This window comes from Elephantulus edwardii, unplaced genomic scaffold (assembly GCF_000299155.1).
Source record: "Elephantulus edwardii isolate Elephantulus edwardi_28Jun2011 unplaced genomic scaffold, EleEdw1.0 scaffold00174, whole genome shotgun sequence".
Lineage (NCBI taxonomy): Eukaryota > Metazoa > Chordata > Mammalia > Macroscelidea > Macroscelididae > Elephantulus > Elephantulus edwardii.
In genome coordinates this window covers 4,894,153-4,900,977 of record NW_006399924.1, presented here as the reverse complement: position 1 = coordinate 4,900,977, position 6,825 = coordinate 4,894,153, and the positions used below count along the sequence as shown (strand labels likewise).

Sequence of the window (6,825 nt, the reverse complement as noted above, 5' to 3'; positions counted from 1 at the left end):
CAACACTGTCCACCATGGGTGCCCATTACCACGATTGGCACATCACTGTCACAGGCTTCAGCATCACAGCAACTACGAGTTACCTCTGTACAGCAACGCACAGACCAGTGCTATACCACCTAGAAGAATGTTTGACAGGAAGACAATTTGAAGCTGGCCCTTTGGGCTTAAGGCCACCTCCTGGTTCAAACCCTAGGCCCAGACTGGCTAGCCTCACTCCAGGGACAGAGCAAAACTGCACGTCAAACACATTCCAGGAAAAGCAGTCCACTCCAAATCTTGCCACTATTCCTGCACTCCCCACCACCACGCTCCTGCCTTCTGGCAAGGAGAGCTTCCCACGAGCCTGTGCTTCTTTTATTAGGACCTTCTTATTTTAATTTTTTTTTTTTTTGCAACTAGGAAACATTTCCAATTTTTATTCTTGAAATTATGAATCAAAATTGCAAAGGCAGATTTATAGAGCCACTTCGGAACAACGAAAGGGAAAGTTTAGAAAGCTTGCAAGAACTTGTACTTTGCTAGAGATCTAGTTAAACCGTGGTTGCTCAACAGGTAACATTAATTTCTGCATTTTCTGTCAGGTCTTCCATATATTTACCTGTTTCTTTTCTAACTTGTTGAGACTTGGTTTATGTTCTAGAATTTGTTTCCTGATCTTTGTCCAGTTTCAGCCTGGTGATATCGACCTTGCTTGGGTGACTGCCCATGTGCACGGTTGTACCGATAGCCTTCTCACGCTGCACTATTTTAATTCAGGTCACCTTGACCTCCTTTCTGTACACCTGGACGACCTTGCCAACCTGCTGACCTTTGCAGTGTCCTCGCACCACCTGGACCTCGTTGTCCTTGCAGACGAGCACGGAGTGCACGTTGTACTTCCGCCACAGCTCGTGAGAGAGCTGGGAGGGCATGATCTTCCTGCGCGTGTGTGAGCAGTCATTGAAGTGGCGTTTGAGGTTCTTACTGCAGTCTAAGGTCACAAAAGGGTTGACCTTCATGGTGACTGTCAGGCTGTCCATGGGCCTAGGATCTTCATTTCTGTTGTTAATTGCCTTAGAGTTAATTTTGACTCTTGGCAATGCCCCTGTGCAGAACTGCTCTCCGTTCTCAGTAGAAGCTGATTGTCTGCCCTGTCCTCTGAGGCACCTCTGGGTGTGTTCTGACCCCTACTCTTTTGGCTGGTAGTTGAGAGAATAACGAAGGAAGGATGGAGTTGGGAGGTCTGACCATGTCCCTTTAGTCATTTCTCCAGGGCTGCCATAGACCCAAAGGATCTCCTCTCTACTATCCTTAGCCGACCTGGCTCTGAGAAATATTTTGCTCTCAATGTCCTTCTAAGTCCCTGAAGTTAGACTTGTGGACTTTCAGGAGTCTCGTTGCACTATATTGTGAGCACTGGTTCCCTTGTGCTGCTCCCACAGACCAAGAGGTTCTCATTCAGCTTTCAATTTTCCTAGCTCAGCCCGGGGCCATTCACTCTATTAACACATGCTTGCTTAAATAGGATAACATACTTCCTTCACAGGTCAATCAGTTGTATTCATAGTCCTTACACACCTGTTTAATTTCTTCTTCAGGAGAAACGTTATTCTTCCTCATTTCCACCCAGTTCAGAACATACAGCGTTCCTGTCAGGAAGCTTCTCCAGCTTTCCAGGCAAAAAGGATGTCTCTGCTCATTGTCTCAAGGAGCAGATAGTCTGACGTGTGTAGTGATGATTCAGAAGAGCAAGTAAGTGGTAGCTGTGGCAGACTCTCCACTATCTAGCTGATTCCCACTCATGCAGCCTCTGTATGCAAAGTCACACTGTCCCACAGGGTTTCCAAGGCTGTAAATAGTCCTGGAAGGAGACTATCTCTCTCCTGTGATGCAGTGTGTGGGCTTGAGCTAATCACTGTTCAGTTAGTAACTGAGCCCTTAGTCACTGATATAGGCATCGTGATGTTGTTGTTATTGTCCTTCCTTCCTTCCTTCCTTCCTTCCTTCCTTCCTTCCTTCCTTCCTTCCTTCCTTCCTTCCTTCCTTCCTTCTTTCCTTCCTTTTAATTGGATCCAGCTGGCACAGGCGGAGATTGCTCCTCCTTCTCCAGTGGAGCTTCTGGAGATTTGAACTGCGTGCCTTTGGGATTGCAGTGCAGCTTCTTGCCACTAGGTCACCAGAGCTTCCTGTTGTTGTTATTGTTAAGTGCATTCAAGCTGAATATGACTCTTGGCAACCATATGAACAACAGATCTGACACCTGAACTATCCTGGGCCATATTTATCATCTCAAACACATCTGAGCCCAGTGCCACAGGTAAGGAACTATGACATTACTTTAATCCCTTTGTCAACTTAATTAGGGAGTTTTGTTATTGTTCCTGTTTTACAGATGTAAAAACTGAGGCTTAGTGATGTCACTAAGTGAACTTGCCTGTGGAGTCTGGTAAATGTCAGAGGTAAAATGTACCATGAAGCTTCATATTCTGCATTATGACATGACGTGTTGTTGTTATTAGTGCTGTCAAGTTGACTACTACTCAACGACTCTATGACAAACACCTCTGCACCTTGCCCTCGCCTGTGCCATCCTCATCAGCTCTAATATACTCAAGCCTGATGATAGTCACTGTGTCAATCCATCTTGCAAAGCATCTTCTTCCCTTCCACTGACCTTCCAACTTTAGAAGGACTGGTCTGCCCTAAGAACTCTCTCAAAGTATGTGAGACAAAGTTTCATTTTCTTCACTTCTAAGGAGAACCTTGTTTTCACTTTCTCCAAGACATTTTTGTTTATTCTTTTGGCAGTCCATGGGATTTTCAATACTCTTCTCCAATATCATAATTCAAAGGAATCAATTCTTTAGTCATCCTTATTTATTATCCAACTTTCAGATGTATAGCAAATAATAGAAAATACTATGGTTTGAATCAGGTACACTTTAGTTTTAAATTAACATCATTTCTTTTTGACAGCAGATTTTCCCAAAACAATGAGACTTTTGATTTCTTGTCTGCTGGCAAGGGTGTTGATTATGGATTCAAGTAAGAAGAAATTGAAGACAACTCCAATCTTTTCTCTGTCATGATATAGCCTATTGGTCCAGTGGTAAGGATTTTTGTCCTCTTGCTGTTCAGATGTAATAATCCATATTGAAGGCTATAGTCTTTGGTCTTCTGCAGCAAGCACTTCAAGGTCTCCTCATTTTCAGCAAGCTAAGTCGTATCATCTGCATAATGCAGGTTGTTGATGAGTCTTCCTCTGATCCTGATGTCCCAGTTTTCATAAAGTCTAGCTTCTCAAATGCTATCTCAAGAATAGGCTTGAAATATTAAACACTAATGATCAAAGACCATATGAGCTGTGGGGTAATGTCAAGGATATCACCCATGAAGAAAGCAAAAAGGTCATTACAAAAACTGGAGAGAAAGAAAAGACAAAAATATGTCAGAAAAAACGCTGAAAATTGCACTAGAACATCAGGAAAGCCACAAAGAAAGGAAAGAAATGTTGAAGCGAAAGAGATAAACAAGAGATCCCAAAAGGGCAGCTTGAGAACACAAAGCAAAATATTATAGCTAAATGTGCAGAGAGCTGGAGTTTAGAAAATAAAAATGGAAGATCTAGATTGCTGTTTCTCAAGGTGAAAGAACTAAAAAACAAATTCAAACCTCAACTTGCAATAATGAAGGAAGCAATAGGCAAAATCTTGAACAATCCCAAAAGTATCAAAGGAGGCTGGAAAGAATACCCAGTTACTTTAACAAAAACTTTGGAACCATTTCAATTTCACAGAACCGTTTCAATAACTAGCATATGCTCAAGAACCAATGGTAACGAAGGGGGAAAGTTCACACTACTCTAAAGCCATGGGCAAAAAAATAAGGGCCCTGGAATTGATGGAATATTAATTAACATGTTTCAAGAAACAGATGCAGCCCTGGACATACTTACCAGTCTGTGCCAGAAATTTGGAAGGCCGCTACATGGCCAACTGACTGGAAGAGATCTATATTTGTTCCCATTCTCTAAAAAGGTGATCCAAGATAATGTAGACATTCTTGGACAGTATCATTAATATCACATGCAAGCAAAATACTGCTGAGGGTTATTAAAAAGCAGCTGGAACAGTACATAGAGTACCACCAGGAAATAAAGCTGAATTTACAAAAGGCTGTGGCCTGGGGATATCACTGCGGTGTCAGGTGGATCTTGGCTGGAAACACAGAAGCCATAAGGATGTCTATTTATGCTTATTGACTATTCAAAGGCATTTGACTGTGTGAATAAGAGCTAATTATGGTTAACATTGGGAATTCCAGAACAGTTAATTATGTTATATGAAACCTATATCTATACCAAGAAGCTGTTGTCCAGACAGAGCAAGGAAACACTGTTGTTGTTAGGTGCTATTGAGTCAAGTATCATTCATAGTGACCCTATGAACAAAAGATCTGAAACCAGTCCTGTCCTGCGCCATCCTCATACTTCCTGACACACAAGAGCCAATTGCAGCAGTCACCGTGTCAATCCACCTGGTTAAAGGTCTTCCTCTGCTTCGCCGACCCTCCACGCTTCCCAACACCATGTCCCTCTCCAAGGAATAGCACCTCCTAGCAATATGTCCGAAGTATTTGAGGTAAAGCCTCATCATTCTTGTCTCCAAAGAGCACCCTGGCTGCACCCTCTCCAAGACATATCTGTCCTTTTTCTTGGCCATCCATGGGATATTCAGTGCTCTTTTCCAACGTCACAGCTCAAAGGCCTCAATTCTTTTTCTGTCATCCTTATTCATTGTCCAGGTCTTAGATGCATAGCTAGTAATCAGACCATGGCCTGAATCAGATGCACCTTAATCCTCAAACTGACATCACTACTCCTCAATAATTTGAAAAGGTCCCTAACTACAAACATGTTGAAGTAAAAGAGCTGAACACACAGTTTCAAAGGGAAGCTCAGGAGGACAAAGCAAAGTATTATAATGGAATGTGCAGAGAGCTGGGATTTGAGAATCAAAAGGGTAGACCTCACTCTGCATTTCTCAAGCTGAAAGAACTGAAAAAAATGTAGGTCTTGTGTTGCAATGTTGAAAGATGTTATGGCAATGTATTGAATGAATCAGAAAATATCAAAAGGAAACACTACAAGGTTTAAAATCAGAAAAGGTGTGCATGAGGGATATATCCTTTCTCTATGCCCATTCAATCTCAATGTTAAACAAATTACTTGAAAAGCTAAACTTTATGAAGAATGTGGCATCAGGATAGGTGGTGGACTCATCAGCAATCTACATTATTCAAATGATACACGTTACACATTGGAATTCAAGAACCCCAGTTGCTATCTAGTCGGTTCTAATTCATAATGACCACTAAGAGTGTCAAAATAGAACTGTGCAATACAGGGTTTCCAGGTGCTGATTTTTCAGTAGATCACCAGACTACCAGGCTTTCCTTTTGAGTTTTCTGTGAGTGAATGTGAATTTCCAACTTTTTGGTCGACAGCCAAGCACATTAACAGGCACCACTCAGGGATTCCAAGAATAAAAAAAGGGTTATTTAAATGAGATGGATAGTTAATGAATGGACTGCCGAAAAGTAAAGGCTCTAGTCCATTTAGACACAGCAGAAGAAGGGCCTGGTTATCTACCAGTGCCTGAATCAGTCATTAGAAACAGTATGGAGCATAGGGTTACAGTGATTGGAATCTGCTTGACAACAATTGGTAGAATTGAGTCAGCTATTGTTACTAAATATGTCTGTTGCTTCTAATATGAAAAACATTGAAAATGACTGATAGAAAACACTCAGGCTCTTTTTATTTGTTTATTTATTCTGAAATAAAAGACATCCATCCTAGACATCTAGCAGGACAGTACACTGTGACTATGTCACTGGATCTTCTATCTTGTGTTAATAAAAAAGCTTTCCGGAAGTGTTCACCTTTTGTTTAAACTTCCAGTTGCCATTTCTGCTAAAATCTGTGGTCGGGGTAAAAATGTGAACCTATTGTGGTTACCAAAAGGCCAAGAAAAGTGGCTTATTTCAGCATACTGTATAAAAGGGAAAAGATTGGTTAAAAAAATGAGACTAAAGACAGCCAGTGGGGTAGTTTCTCCCTATACTCAATAGCTGTGTTTTATAGGAAGATTGATTCTGACAGCCAATGAGATATTCAGTACTCTTCTCCAATACCACAGGGCAAAGGCATTAATTCTTTTTCTGTCATCCTTATTCACTGTCCAGCTCTTGTATGCATAGCAAGTGATTGAAAAAGACTATGGCCTGAATCAGATGCACCTTAGTTTTCAGCAAGTCCATGGACTGCCGGAAGAACAAAAAGATCTTGGAGAAGGTGCACCCAGAGCGCTCCTTTCAGGCAAAGATGATAATGCTTCATCTCCTATACTTTGGGCATGTTCCTAGGAGAGGCTATTCCTTGGAGAGAGACATCATGCTTGCAAAACTGAAGGTCAGCGGAAGAAAAAAAGGCCCTCAAACAGATAGATTGATACAATGATTGCAACAATGGGCTCAACTATTTCAGAGACTCTGAGTATATCTCAGGGTTCAGATCTGTTGTTGATAAGGTTGTTATGAGTCATACTTGACTAGATGGCAACTAACGACAACAACAAGATTTATCCAGGTTACAATATGAAAGTTCCAGTTCACATCAAGGTGCTGGGGGTGGGGGGTATTGCTCATACAACTGCTTATAGGTTCTCTTCTATATGAATGATTTTACTTGAGCAACAAAACCAAATCCGAATTTTTCAGAGACAGAATATTTACACACACAGGGGAAAACAAAAGGCAAAACTGAATAGAGGCTGAATATGT

The 6,825-nt window shown here is 41.5% G+C and overlaps 1 pseudogene; it reads right to left on the bottom strand.

Moving 5' to 3' along the window:
• Positions 1-632: 632 nt before the first annotated feature.
• On the bottom strand, positions 633-1,001 carry LOC102877052 (annotated as a pseudogene).
• Positions 1,002-6,825: the final 5,824 nt, after the last annotated feature.